Source organism: Sturnira hondurensis, unplaced genomic scaffold (assembly GCF_014824575.4).
Source record: "Sturnira hondurensis isolate 20B ecotype Veracruz unplaced genomic scaffold, ASM1482457v3 Scaffold0025251, whole genome shotgun sequence".
In the NCBI taxonomy this organism is placed as follows: Eukaryota; Metazoa; Chordata; class Mammalia; order Chiroptera; family Phyllostomidae; genus Sturnira; species Sturnira hondurensis.
In genome coordinates this window covers 94,275-110,257 of record NW_028097882.1, presented here as the reverse complement: position 1 = coordinate 110,257, position 15,983 = coordinate 94,275, and the positions used below count along the sequence as shown (strand labels likewise).

The following is a 15,983-nucleotide window of genomic DNA, read 5'->3' as shown; positions in this document are numbered from 1 at the left end:
CCTCTAAAGATAAATAAATAAAATGTTTTAAAAAATAAAAATATTACAAATGTTTCACCCACAACTCCCTTCTGATTTTTAAAGACATCATTCTGAGGTGATAGGATGCTTTAAAAAGAAAAAAATTCAATTGGTTCAAAAATAACACTGTTCATTTCCTTCTTCACGCTGGTCAAATGACTCTTCCATACTTACAAGGCTCCAGGAAGGTTCTCTGTAGGTATTATGCATAATATATGCTAAGGTAGTGATATTTCTTCATTATCTAAATGTTGCAGAAAACTCTGGGCCATAATTAGGAGGGTGATTTTCTAGGTCATAGTCAGGTAAGCAGAAAAATTTGAAGTTTATGATTCTTGGGAAGGAAATGGCACATGATGAAATGATTTCATCCCAAATAGCATAAATGCATTGCATATAGCTTGCATAACTGATGCAGTCTTACTTATGATGGGGTGTGGCCATAAATCAATGAGACAGATTTTATTGTCTGGTTTTCAGAGATTTTTCCTTCCCTCTTTATGGTGATATCTTTGTAGCTCTGGGTATTCAAGGGTATAAAGTTACTTTACCCTGTCCTTAACAATTTTCAATGCCCATGTGTATCTAAGTAATAATGTAGAAGCACCACTTGAACTTTACATGGGAGGAAGTTGCGGCTCAGAGATCCTTCATGCCCCAGTTCCCATTTCACTGTTGTTCATGTTAGAGTCTGATGTTGTTTATCATTTCTATTCTCTATTCTGTACAGATGTGCCTGAGCAGGGATAGCTGCATCTGTAAGGAAAGAGAGTGATTTGATTACATTTCTCTCCCCATGCCCTGTTTAAACCTTATTGTGCTTATTTAAGTCTCTCTGGTACCTAAAGACCCCGACCATCCTCTAGGCTAATAGTCTCTAACTATCTAATAGCAGTGACTGAAATGTTATTACAATATATTATGTAAAATTCTCTCCCAGGTGATATTTAAAGTATTAGTATTCTTGTTATAAACCTGGACAGCCACTGATATCAAGGGCTACTTGTAACACTTTAGTATTCCCACTGCTTAACACATCACAGACTCTCATTAGTTATTTGCTAAGTAAATCAACTGATCTTGAGCAAATTGATTATTTGATGCCATAAGTTTCTCATCTTAATTCTGTGATAGTCTAAGGTAAAAAAATATGCATTTATATAGACATTGTAGAGTTTGAAGTTACAGAGGTATTTCTTTATCACTGACACTCCATTTTACTATGCAAATGCTGTTCCTTTAACAAGCATTTCCTAAGTATGCTCTGTGATTAGTCCTAGACTAGGAGTTGCTAGATTACCAAGGACTGCCTGTGAAGCATGCTCTTTTTCTTCACTGCCTCCAACTGAAATCCATAATAAAACCAAAGCCATACTGGAGTTATTTCAGAGAAAAACTATTCAGAAAGACAGTTCGGTATTTTCAGGCAAGTTAGCAGGTCCGATGCCTTTAGGTTCTTTGCGTGACCGAGTTAAAGAGCTAGAATGTGTATAAAAGCTCAGTGAATTGTGTCTGCAATTCACTGAACGGCCATAGGTGAAACCAGACTTTGCTGGGGCTTCGAATGCAACCACTGGAGTGGTCGCTTGTGACCGAATTGCAGCTCTGCTGAAATACGTCCCAGAAGCTGGACAAATAGCTTCTAGGGCATGTGTGGGTCACGGTTTGGTTTCCATGTGTGTTCCCATGAAGACTCTCCACTTTTGTTTATGGCAAGCAAATGGAAAATTAAGCTGGGAAATAAGATTGAATTGTTTTGTAGAAGTAAACTAATACTTCCAACAGAACAAACCTTCTACCTATAATAAAATAAATCTCAAGCCTTTCTTCATTGGTAGGAAACTTCCCTTAAAAACACTTTTAAATTCACCATACTGATAAGCCAACTCTGTTAAACTAATCAGTAACAAACTTTTAAAAAATTAACCACTGAAGTTATTTAAAGATGCCAGTGAAAGTGAAAATATTTAAGGCACAAATTTCCTAATTACTGTTGAAATCCAAATGAATGTGAAATTATTAAATTCTAAGTAGCATCTGCTGATGGATCATCTGGGACATGTTCTCCCCTGGCTCTGCTCCTACCACTGCTGAATGAATAATCAATATTTATTATTGGGTGTCATGCATTTCACAGAAACTGTGAGAATGTGCAATTAGTCAGGAATGATAAAATGGCAATGAAACAGTAAGAAATAATGAATTTGCAATATAAATCACCAATGTGAGATGCATTGATGTGTTTTATAGCCTGCTGGTTTTTAAAAGTAATCATGACTGGTAAAAGCAGATGAAATTTGATGTAGGGACTGTAAAATGCTGAGAATGGACCACGTCTGTTTGTCTTGGCCCTCACTATACCATAAAGCACTGTAGGATTCTCTGTAAGGAAATTTGCCCTCGATCTGGGGCCACTGTCTGAAGGCCTTTATCACAGAAAGTTGTACAAATGCATCAGATCTGATGTGATTTTACAGCGTGACTGGTCTTCAGAGAAGCTGTAAAAATGTTTGTGGTGGCTGATCTCTAGTGTTAGAGTTTAAGACACAATTAGTTGTAAAACTTTAACTTTGCTATAACTTTTAACCTTTCGGCATACAGCTTAAGTTGTGAAAGAATGCTAAATATAAAGCCTTACTTTTTTAGTTTTTTCAGATGACTATATGGGTAGCAATGAAAAGATGAGCCTACACATCCCTGTTATTACCAGCACACTGTCTCATGTTTTCTGTTTTGCAGAGTCACACATATGTAGATACATAGCTGTTAAATAACTGTGCTGCTATTCTCATTTTGAGAAAATGCTCAAACTTGCCAGGCATAACAATTTAAATCATTAATTAGTAAGAAGTGATTATCTGTTATGCTCCATTTCACCTTTGACTGTTGAAATCACACCCTAGAGGTAACTATATTATAGTGATGGATGAAGTATTTGGGAAGTTCCTGTGATTCAGAGCTTCCAGGACACGAAAGAATGTTTTATAGCTGTGTAACAAAAGAAGAATTGTTTAACATAGTATTTCTCACCCTATAATTCATATTACATTGACTAGAGGAGCTGCTCATTTATGAATTCTTGAGTGTGGTGACATCCGACACATATATATAAAATGGGAGACTGAATATAATATCCATAATTAAGTGTCAACATGTGTGTTTCCCTCTCACACTGGGCAATATTATACTGACATCACAGCCGAGCGCTGCTGAACTTGCTGTCTCACAGCAGAGCTCTAAATGAGCACATTTCAAAGCTCTCTGTGAAGTAAAGAATTAGAAATTGGCTTTGAATTCAACTTGGCGGGCAGTTATTACTTGGTGCACAGATCTCATGAGACAGCAGAGTGTAGTCATATGACAGCTACTTGGAATTCTGTGTAGCATTACACGGTCCTACTCGAGAAAATTCTTAGGTATTTTCAGTCAAATCAAAAAATGTTAAGGGTTTACTTTCACATTCATGATGTAAGGCTGGAGCTCACAGCACTACTGTAAAGAATGCAGAATTCAGGGGAAAGTGAACGTGTTTTTGACCCTGTCCAAGGGAATTTATTACTCCGAATACCAAAGGCATCTCATTGTACCAGAACTTCATTTATAACAGAGCCCCATGACATTGGTCCTGAGGACGGCCTCCCCGGATAGCTCCAGGTCTCCAGCTGGAGAAAAGCAGTTGATATAAAATGAGAAACAGTGTATTTTAACATGGATACTTGTTTATGCCTAGTAACCTCTCATTAGGAGTGTTGACTGAGTTAAGGGGTCCTAAGCACTGCACTTGGTAAGTGTTGTGAACAGCTTTGCCACGTGTCAGCCTGCGGCCCCTTCGACATGCGGTTTCTGGCAGAGCTGGGAGGTGGTGGTTAAGGCTTCTCAGTGATCGTTCACGCTGCCGCCTCACACAGTTAGCCTTTTACTCCGCAGCCCCTAACAGATATTCATTGTTCATGATGAAGCCAGTGTTTGTGAATCTGAGTTTTCCTTGAATTTTTAACTTTATTTTTAGCCTCTAACACCTCTGAAGTTTTCATCCACTGGGGGTAGAGTACTACTTTCTCTTATATTACTTGCCACTATTTCATTCACGTATTGTGGGATAATTCCAGAATTCTTTGTGCGTGAGTTTCTTCATTTAAGATGTTAGAATAATAATAACCAGTTTTATTCTTAACACAGAATAGATTATAGTAAATTCGATCGCCTAGAATTCAGTGGGTGCTATTGTTTTATAACCTATTACCTTTATGTTGTTTTCACCCTTTTATAGAATTCAGTTATATTCCCTTTCAAATTTACTTTTTCTAAGAGGGATGAATTTCATTTCCTCATATGAAAATTTCTACATGCAGCAGCTCCCCCTTATCCACAGTTTTTCTCTCCATGGTTTCAATTACCTAGAGTCGACTATGGTCCAAGAATATTACATAGAAAATTCCAGAAATAATTAATAAGCTTTAGAATGCCTGCCGCCATTGCGGTAGCATGATGAAATCTTGCACTGTCCTGCTCCGTCTTACCTGGAACGTGAGTCAGCTCTTTGTCCAGCTGATCTGTGCCATAGCCATACGACGTATTAGAACAATAAACTATTCTAGTAGAGACCGCATCACATAACTTTAATTACAGTATATTGTTGGAATGGTTGACTTTATTAGTAGTTGTTGTTAACCTCTTTTTGTGCCTCATTGATAAATTAAACTTTATCACAGGTATGCACGTGTAGGGAACCACATGGTGAGTACAGGGCTTCGGGCTGTTTGCGGTCAGGCACCTGCTGGGGGTCTTGAAACATACCTCTTTCAAATAAGGGGCAACAACTGTATTCTTTTGGGGGGGAGGTTATTATCTCTAATTGATTTTTCAAACTGAAATATAGTTGACATACAATCTTACATTAGTTTCAGGTGTACAACATAGTTATTCAATATTTATATACCTAATGAAGTGTTATCACATGTCTGGTCACCATTGTCATATACAAAGTTGTTAAATATTATTTACTGTGTTTCTTATGCTGCACATTGTATCCACATGACTTATTTTTTCTTTTTTAATTTTTTAAAATTTATTTAATTATTTTTCAAGTACAGTTTTATGTCTATTACTCCCATTCCACCGCCCCCGTGCTCCCCCCTCCCTCCCATTTCCACCCTTCTCAGTTGTTGTCCATGTATCCTTTATATATGTTCCTCTAAATCCCTCCCCTATTTCCCCTGAAATTCCCTCCCCTCTGGTCACTGTTAGCCTGTTCTCTATTACAGTGTCTTTGGTTATATTTTACTTGCTTGTTTGTTTTGTTGTTTAGATTCCTGTTAAAGGCAAGATCAGATGGTATTTGTCCTTCAACACCTGGCTTAGTTCACTCAGCATAATGCTTTCTAGTTCCATCCATGATGTTGCAAAAGGTAGGAGCTCCTTCTTTCTTTCTGCAGCATAGAATTCCATTGTGTAAATGTACCATAGTTTTTTGATCCATTCATTTACTGACAGGCACCTAGGTTGCTTCCAACTCTTGGCTATTGTAAATTGTGCTGCTATGAACATTGGGGTACATATGGTCTTTGAGATTGGTGTTTTAGGGTTCTTACGATACAATCCCAGCACTGGAATTGCTGGGTCAAAAGGCAGGTCCAATTTTAGTTTTCTGAGAGAATTCCATTCTGTTTTCCATAATGGTTGTACCAGTCTGCAATCCCACCAACAGTGAACTAGAGTCCCCTTTTCCCCACACCCTCTCCAACATTGGTTGTTTATTGCTTTGTTTATGATAGCCATTCTCACTGGTGTAAAGTGGTACCTCATTGTGGTTTTAATTTGCATCTCTCTGATAGCTAGTGATATTGAGCATCTTTTCATGTGTCTCTGGATCCTCTGTATGTCCTCCTTGGAGAAGTGTCTGTTCAAGTCCTTTGCCCATTTTTTAATTGGGTTGCTTGTCTTCTTAGAGTGTAGTCATGTAAGTTCTTTGTATATTTTGGAGATTAAACCTTTGTCTGAAGTATCATTGACAAATATGTTTTCGCATACAGTTGCTTGTCTTTTTATTTTAATGCTGTTTTCTTTAGCCATGCAGGAGCTTTTAATTTTGATGAGATCCCATTTCTTTATTCTTTCTTTATGCCCCATGCTCCAGGGGACATATCAGTAAAAATATTGCTGCATGGAATATCTGAGATTTTCCTGCCAATGTTCTCTTCTAGGACTTTAATGGTGTCACGGCTTATATTTAAGTCTTTTAACCACCTTGAACTCATTTTGGTGTATGGTTTAAGCTGGTGCTCATGTTTCGTTTTTTTTGGCACATAGCTGTCCAGTTCTCCCAACACCATTTGTTGAAGAGGCTATCTTTACCCCATTTTATGTTACTGCCCCCTTTGTTGAATATTAATTGACTGTAGAGAGTTGGGTTTATATCTGGGCTCTCTGTTCTGTTCCATTGGTCTATGTGCCTGTTTTTATGCCAGTACCAGGCTGTTTCGATTACAGTGGCCTTGTAATACAGTTTGATATCAGATATTGTGATCCCTCCTACTTTGTTCTTCTTTCTCAAAATTGCAGCTGCTATTTGGGGTCTTTTATGGTTCCATATAAATTTTTGAAGTGTTTGTTCTATGTCTGTGAAATATGCCATTGGTACTTTAATAGGTAAATATCACATGACTTATTTATCACTGGAAATTTGTGCCTCTTAGTCCCTTTACCTTTTGTGCCCTTCTTCCTAGACACCTGTCCTTCTCCCTAGACACTTGCCCTTCTTCCAACCATCATTTTGTTCTCTGTTTCTATGAGTGTGTTTTATTTGTTCATTTGCTTTGTTTTTCAGAGTCCATATATGAGTATAATCATATAGTATTTGTCTTTCTCTATCTTATGACCCAGCAATTCAACTTCTGGGTATCTATCTAAAGGCAATAAAAACACTAATTTGAGGAGATGAGTGCACCCAATTTGCATTTGCAACATTATTTATAATAACCAAGATATGGAAGCAGCCTAAGTGTCCCTTAATAGATGAATGGATACAGAAAATATGATATGTGATATATACACATATATACATAGAATGAAATATTTACTCAGCCATAAAAATATGAAATATTACTATTTTCAACAACATGGTTGAATGTAGAGGGTATTATGCTAACAGACTAATGAAGCACTGAATTTTTTATTTTAGCTACCTTTTCTTATTCCTTGTTTGAACACTATGCCATCTTTTTTCAGAAACGACACCAGCATTTCACCTAAGAGTTTGAAGTTTTAATTAACTCTTATCAGTGAAATCTTGTGGAAACTGGCAGAATAAAAATTGCTCACTAATCATATAACTGCTTAGCTTGTCACATCAGACTTGGAATGAGATGGGGAAGGTCTCCGTGACTGTTCATGGATGCATCTTCTCAGTCAGCAGCATCGTTCTGTCCTGTGTTGTGGCAGAGGAGCAGGCAGAGCTGACAAAAGGCCACCCAGGGGCAGTGACCTTGCGAATCTAGATGGTGTTGTTTACAAAGGCATGTCCTCGCTTTCATTGTGATGCATTGTGCTATTGAAATTATTTATATTAAATGATTAGAATTTTATTTAAATACATGGTGCACATATTTATTCCTTTAAAACATTTCTTAAATTATCCCCCATTTTCTTCTATTCCCATTACTGACACTCTGGAATATATTTTTTATAACTTATGCCCGAATTACAAAATTATTTTCTAACTAGCTTGTATCTCTCTATCCTTGCCTCCTTTTAATCATTCTACATATCGTGACTATATTAATCTTTACATAATGCCATTTTTTCTTTATGCTATTTTCATCCTCAGATGTCGCTCACAGTTCCCTGTGGACTGCAGTGGGGCCCTCAAAAAATTTCTCCACATTGGTACCTGGGAGGAGACTGGAAGGCCCTAAGGACTAAGGATTTAGCAATCCTCCTTAAATCTCATCTCATGTGTTTAAAATTCATATTAATTTTTCATTGTTTACCACATGCTATCAGTATTTATTTTAATGTAATTAAAAATACTTCCTGACTAAATAGCTTAATGTCTCATTCCAACTCTTGACATCGTTTCAATGCCCAGGAAGATGTGCACACGGGCCCCATTGCTCCAGGCATCCCAGGCTCCACCATGTTTTCCCAGAGGTGTGAATGGTCAGACTGAGTCCAGACTCTGACTGGAAGTTCATGGCACTCCACACACCAGCTTCGACTTCCTTTTCAGTCTGTCTCCCCTTAATTCTCTACACAGACCCCACACTCCAGCCAAACCATTGGACCTGCTCTCACACAGACATCTCTCCTTTGGTGCTTTCCTGTCATGATTCATGATTTACTTCCCCATCAATAGCTTCCTCCCTCCTCTTATCGCTGCCTGTGAAATGCTGATTAATTTTCAGTGTCAAATTCCTATTCGTCTTTTCTTTAAAGACCTTTAAGCGAGGGGCAGTCTATCCCATGACTGATTTCTTACACATGTCTATTGAGTTTTACTGAGGTATTTAAATACTTACTGCTCTTTTTGAACAAAACTCTGCTCTTATACTCTGCTCCCTCTTTCAAATATTTGATTTTAGTGGTGACAAAGGTTCTCTTTACCCAACTTTAGTCTCTTTTGAGTTAACTTTTCAAATAGACCCCCTTGTCCTGGGGGGCCCTGACTGGTCCAGCCTACCCAGTCCAGTTGTAGCAAGAATGCTGCTAAGTTATTTTATTGAGAATTTGCTACCCTTTACCCTTGTTATCTGGTCACCCTGTCCCACCTGTCCCACCTTCAGCAGGAGTCCAATTAAGTGGGTTTAGCAAGAATTTCCTTACCCTCTTTGTAATTTTCCAGTGACCCCTCACTCTGCTGCTCTGCTCCTTGACTACCAGCTCTCTTTGCNAGACCTTGTCCTGGGGGGCCCTGACTGGTCCAGCCTACCCAGTCCAGTTGTAGCAAGAATGCTGCTAAGTTATTTTATTGAGAATTTGCTACCCTTTACCCTTGTTATCTGGTCACCCTGTCCCACCTGTCCCACCTTCAGCAGGAGTCCAATTAAGTGGGTTTAGCAAGAATTTCCTTACCCTCTTTGTAATTTTCCAGTGACCCCTCACTCTGCTTTGCTCCTTGACTACAAATCTCCAGCTCTCTTTGCTGTGTTTTTTTTTTTTTTTAAATCCAGGGAAGGAGAGAGGGAGAGAAACATCAATGTATGGTTGCCTTTTTGTGCATCCCCTGCTGGTAGTTAGTCTGGCTGGTAGTTAGTCTGCAAGGAACCGGTTTGCAACCCAGGCATGTGCCCTGACTGGGAATCGAACCGCGATCATCTGGTTCGCAGGCCTGCGCTCAATCCACTGAGCTACGCCAGCCAGGGCTCTTTGCTGTGTTTCGAGTTGAGCTGATCTCTCCCTTCTGCGGTGATAGTCTTGACACCTATTACAAGAGCCCTGAATGAAGTCCTTTTTACTATTTTAACAAATGCCAGAATGTGTATTTTTAACAATGGAGAGTGCCAATCACGTCAACCTATATCCCGGGCTATAGAGAGTGGATAATACAAGCTTATCCAGTAGGAGTACTTTTGAACTTCAATTCTCTTAATGGCACTATGTGGCTCTAGGCTGCTCAGGACCATTTCCCTGCTACCACCATATAAAGAAGCTGGCATTAGACGATGATGTCACATGGACAGAAACGGTCCGGGTCTGCCGGCTAACCCTCCTTTACAGTCACACTCAAGGTCAGCTCTCCTTTTGCCCTTTCCAGTTGCATAAGCAAATAATTTGCCCCCTTTTCCTTTTTGCTTAAGTGCATTCTACGAGGTTTCTTAAAACTAAAATGTCCTCATTGATAGATTTGCTCATATGGTAATTTTAACCTTCTCTGTTATCAATTTGTACTCTTAATTCCTAATTATACATGTGTATAATTATAATTTGTGCTACTGCACCAAAAGTAGGCTCTTAAATGTTTACTGCTTTATCTTACTTTCTATATGCTTGAAAATTAAAAATGACAATTTATTTTTAATTATTTTTTTGGTGCCCATTTCCAAATAACACTTGAGAAACATGGTATAAATTTATACTCCTAAAGTAATAAATTAATAGTCTTATTTTTCTCAAATTATAGCTAAAACCTGGCCTCTCATGTTTTAACTTACAGTTTATTGTATATTGTATACAGTTTAACTTACAGTGTATTGTATATTGTATTTTTTTTGGTTCATTAAACTTCTTTGTGTGTGTAATTTTTATTTTATTACTTATATAAGTTTATTAATCTTAATTTACTATTGTGGTTGCTGTCTTTTTCTTATTGATTCATTAGAGCTATTAACATATTAAAGGATTTACTATTTGTCACTGATGGTGATTATAATGCTGATTATATTTTAGAATTATTGGCCCTTTACACTTTTGTCATACATGTTAAGAAATTTTGTTCATAGAATGACAGCTGTCAGAGGGAAGAAGGGTTGCCAGTCTGGGTGAAAAAAGGTGAAGGAATTAAGGAAAAAAACAAGCAAACAGACAAACCCAACTCATAAATACAGACACTACCATGGTGATTATCAGAGGGAAAAGGGGATTGGGGGAGGTAGAAATGGGTGTGGGGGGTAAATGGTAATAGAAGGAAATGACTTGGGGTGATGGACACATATATAATATACAGATAATGGATTGTACACCTGTAACCTACATAATTTCATTAACCAATGTTACCCCAATGAATTCAATAAAAAAGAAAAAGAAAATGTTCAGATTTTTGTTTACACTTAAATCTTTTATAAAGTATATTTAGAAAAGCAGTCTGTTGGACGTGTTATTTTTCTATTTCTTTTAATGCTAGCCAGTTTCTATATTTTGGGTCTTATATATGTAGAATTTTGAGTGTATATGTATATATGTACACACACACACACACACACACACTCAATATAGTCTTTTTGAAATCTTGAAATGGTCTTCTATTATCCAAGTACATTTTGTCATTTATATATGTGTGTGTTTTATATTACATATAAGATATATTTATATATTAAATTACATATTATATAAAAGGTCCATTATATATTACTTTATCTTATAATTTGGCTTAATTGACTTTATGTCATGTTGTAGCAATTTGACAACAACTTTAAACTCTGTGGAGAAAGAAGTGAAAGTTATTAAGTAGCAAATTAATATAACACTGAACTGTTAAGAGAGCCCGGTGGAATGCAATTCTGGACATTCGTTACAATGAATCAATTTTTCATTAAATTCTTTAAATGATTCAAAGACATTTGGGTACAAAACCAACTGTCTTTCTTACTACTTGCCAGAAGATGGCGCTATAGTAATAGACTAAGATCCGTATTTCAGGGAATGCAGATATATAATGTCAAAAGATTAAAATAAAAAAAATCCTTTGGCTTGACAAATAATTCTTTAATGACATGCTCACCTTTATCTTTAATGGAAAAGACAAATGAAAAGTTTGTCTTATCTTAAAATGAAAAGTTAGCTGTGCATTTGAACTCAGTATAATTTTTAAAATATATTTTTACTCTTCTTCCCTTTCCAGTTGCAGGTTGGGTACCAAAAAGTTGCCAGTTAATGGATTTTCAAATCTAAAGTTATTTTTGGAATCATTTGAAAGTTGAATGTTTACATAACACACACACGCGAACATAACTGCTTCTTCTATGCTGAGACCGACAAAGTAGAATCAAAGGAGCCAAAGCTTGATATTGTGATGATTCCGTAAGACTAAGCACAAAATAGGACCAAGTAGCTTCTGTATTTAAGATTCCTTACACTTGACAGTTGTCCACTAAAATCTAACTGGGGGCGTGTGCAGGTTGCGTTTTATTTACAGTAAGGCACTGTCACTCATCAGAGGTTCAGTAACAGATCCCGTCAACAACTGCTTTCATTTAATTACATTAAATGTAGGTGTCTTTTAAAAGGCAGCTCATTTAGGACAGACTGAAATGCCTCAATGTGTGCTAATAATGGAACTTTTTGTTCAGCATGAAAAAACGAACCTTAATAAGCCTCTTTTCTTTTGTGCTGCTCCTGGCTCCAGAGTTTTCCAATGGGTAGCAATGGGAGCTCAGCAACCCACCATAAAGTTTTCCTAACCTGGCAGTAATTACGTCTAATGAACAGACAGAGCAGAGATTCCTGCAAAGGTTCCATCGCAGCATCCAGTATCACCTTGCTAATTCTTCCAAAGGACTAGGACACAAATTCCATGCTTTGAGATTGTCCACAAGGTACTAGATGGTATAAAACTTTACTCATGAGCAAAGCAGAAACAGGTTTAATTTTGTTGTTTTGGTCATTCCTACAATGCCTTCTAAATCTACCTAAATACATAGATCAGCAACATCTCACTCTTTTAAAAAAAAGTAACTCAATGGTTATCTATCTCATTTACTGAGTTTCTTCTGTGGGCAGGGTGTCTTCAGAGTATTGAGAGCTGATGGGTATATTAACAAAGAAATAGAAAGCCCTGCTTTTTAGAAACAACCATTTAGTTAGGGTGATGGAATAAACATACTCATGTAAAAAAGTAGCAAAAAAGGTTTTATAGCACCAGCTGATATAGTGTAAAATGATGGTGGGATTTATTAGTGGCTGTTTGATTTCTGATCAATGCTTTTGTTAAAAGTTACAAAAGCCTCCATGTGCTGTTTAATACTCATGACAGTCCTACTATATAGATATTATTTTCTCTTTTTGATAAAGGAGTAAAGTAAGTCCCCGAGACGTTGACTAACTTACCCACTCACACAGCTAATGGGAGGTGAGACCAGATGTGGGCTCCTTTTGGTGCACACTTGCACACAGCTTAGGCTCACACTCACTTTGTCTGCCTTCTCACGTGAAACTTCAGGTCGCTTGTCTTTACTCTCTTCAAACAAGAATCCTGTAGAAGGCTTTCTTCCAGTCAGAGTTAAGGCTGATTTCTCTGATTCGTTTGTCACTGTGAGGAGAGATTAGAGCTGGGAGCAAAGTGACTCGTGTGATGGCTCAGGTTCACTGCCGCCTGACTGGCAGCCTCTAGAGCAGAAAAACAGACTTTTCCTTTTCTCTGGGGAATAAGCTGCATGCGAGCGTTTCATTCAGCAAAGCTGATGACAATTTTTCTTTAAATTGGACACCCATATTCTCCTAGGATCACTGTATAGTAATAATCCTATCTTCATAAAATTTCAAGATTATCTTTTCCAGAGGGGAGTGCATTCTCTTCTTGGACCTGTTTGCATTGTTTGCTTCTCTTCTAATAATTTCCGCAAAATTACCTGAGGTACTTAGGCGAGAAGCTGCTCTCTGAAGGCTCTGGAAGCAGAGCAGTTAGAGCCCTTCACGCAGTTTGTTTTGATGCATCTCAGCTGACTGGTTAGGTCAGTCAGTTCTCAATTGTTCTCAGTGTGTGTTTTGAAATTCTTCAAAATTCATTATTTTGCTAACTGTAAAAAGGATGTATCATCACTAGAAAGCATTTTGCCTAATTTGCCTTTATCTGGGTAACTTGTTTTCACTCCTGGCATCTAGTAAATGGAGCCAAAAACAGTTTGGTGTGTTACAATTTGGTGTATTACAGTTTGGTGTATTCACGATTACCCTAGGAACTGCATCTCGAAGTCGTTGATGAAACTACGCATTAATCAAAATCCAGTCCACAAAAGCAGAGGTTATATGAGACACGAGTGAAGCTCTCTGAAGGACAGTATCACCAAGGATTTGCAATGCTCCTGGAGTCGGACTGACATGAGCAGAAATCACAGTGAAAGCTTGGAGGAGTTGCTGAAATTTCCTCAGCTTCTTTTCCATTCCAAAGGCTTCCTATAAGAACTAAATGAAATTACACGTGTGTGTACATATATATTTTATATGAACATATGTTATTTAGCACACTATCTAGCACAAATGGTAATGCTCAAATGGTAACGTGAATTACTCTGTTTTATGTTTTTCCTTTGATGGTTTTGAAGTCTTTATTCACAAGTCAGATATTTTTCCCTACTGCTTTCATCAGAGATGTGTTCACTTTCTTATATACAGAGAGAATGACCAATAATCTAATGTCACAATAATACTGACCAACAAACAAGTAGAATCCTTCATTAAGATACAATAAGAAACATTTGTTTTTGCTTGCAAGCTCAAGGGTTCAGGGGCGTTTCTGCTGATCTCGGCTGGGCTGGGCCGGGGCCAGGCCCATCTCTCTTGTGACTGTGGTCAGTTACAAATTAGCTTGTCTGGGATTGTCTCAGTGGAGTCCCCTCCTCTCTGACTGACATGGTCTCTCATCCTCCAGCAGAGCAGCCTTGGCTGGTTCCTTTCCAAGAAACAGCGTGAGGAAGTGCGTAGTGTTATTGAGGCATAGGCTTGTAACTGGCGCAAGGTCACTTTTGCTATTTTCTTGTTGCCACAGACTCTGCCTTCGGAAGGAAGGAGCTGCTACGTCATAGGTCAAATGATGTGGACTTAGGAGCAGGTGGAGAATTTTTACAATCTACCATAAAGGTGAGGTGGATAAGAAAAAGAGAATTCTTTCAAAAGATGCTATCTGTTTTTGATGATTTTTACATCTGTTGCTTTCAAGTTCTCATGATCTTTACCATCATAGTGAATATTAGTGAAAATTATTATTTTAATATACACAGTAATAGCTAATCATCATTGACTATATACTACTATGTGCTAGGCATATTGGTATTTCACATTCCTTTTATAAGTTTACAGCCTTCGAAGTAGATATTATTTTTATCACCTCTGTTTTAGAGGAGAATACGTCTTAGAGAATTAAGTGATTCAATCCCGATCAGAATGCTAATGAGCAGCAGCTCAGGGTTGGAATCCAGGCTGGTTGGGGCACTGATGTGCTGCCTTGTTGGTGTGCTACCCTCCTCCCCTCCTCCCTTAGTCCTGCTTAGTTGACTCTGCCTCTTCTATGTGTCAGCCCCAACAAAAGGGAAAACAAACAGTGACCACTCAGGCGATTTCTACTTTGTATTCAGTACAAATAAATTAATTCATGCCAGAAGCAATGGTTTTCAGACATAGCTATGTTGCATGTGTTTATTATGAAAAGCTAGAAAATACCTTGGAGGTCCCTTTCCACCTGTGGTGGAGCAGAACCGAACACTTGCAGAGCTTGCGTTCTGATTGGTTGCCATGCTCCCGAACCAGAATGAACCAATTAACTAAGTTTCCATCCCACTTCTTGCTAAAATGTCAGGACTAAAACAGGATTTATTTAAAGGCACATGCTAATAAATGGGGTCCATTTAAAACAAAATATCCTAGGCAGTATGCCTAATTAGAAGATTGAAATGATTGTTAACTCAGAAATTGTGACATGTTCTCAGTATTTTCCCAGTTTTATTAGATGTTCTGATATATTACCTGAGTCACCGACACATATTTTGGAAGGTATTCTAGCTCATGAAATAACCTTTACACAGAATAGAAATGACTGGCTTGGATGCAAATGAACTATATAAATGGACAGAATAACCATTAACCTAGGTTCCTTACAAACATTAGAATTATGCTTAAAACGATAAAGATTAAATTTAAAATAAAATTTAAAAAAGAATCACCCTTGGTTTCTCTCTTCTTTTTACATCTATCACTTCCCACCCATCCCCCTCCCCCATGCCTCTTTCTCGGTCCGCATTCATAAATCCGTGTATTAAACCTTTCATTTCTCCCTTTTCCCCAGTGGTTTCTGACACTGCCAAAGTCTCGACTCATTCTCTTTTTTGGGGAATACAGAATAACCTAATAGATTTTCCTGTTTTTAGTGCCTTATTCTCACTGATTTCTGTTACCATTTCAAGATAAATGCTCCCAATTTTCTTATTTTAACATCACCTTAGGTAATTCTAATACTGATCATCTTTTTAGAATTGTCTCTCACAGTGTTATATGGCTTGGGAAAGTCAGTGTGCGTGACAGAAAAGTCCCCATCTTAC

The 15,983-nt window shown here is 37.7% G+C and overlaps 1 pseudogene; it reads right to left on the bottom strand.

Annotated features, from left to right (window-relative positions):
* The window catches only part of LOC118982203 (developmentally-regulated GTP-binding protein 1-like), a 72,563-nt pseudogene extending 57,381 nt beyond the window's left edge, over positions 1-15,182 (bottom strand).
* Positions 15,183-15,983: the final 801 nt, after the last annotated feature.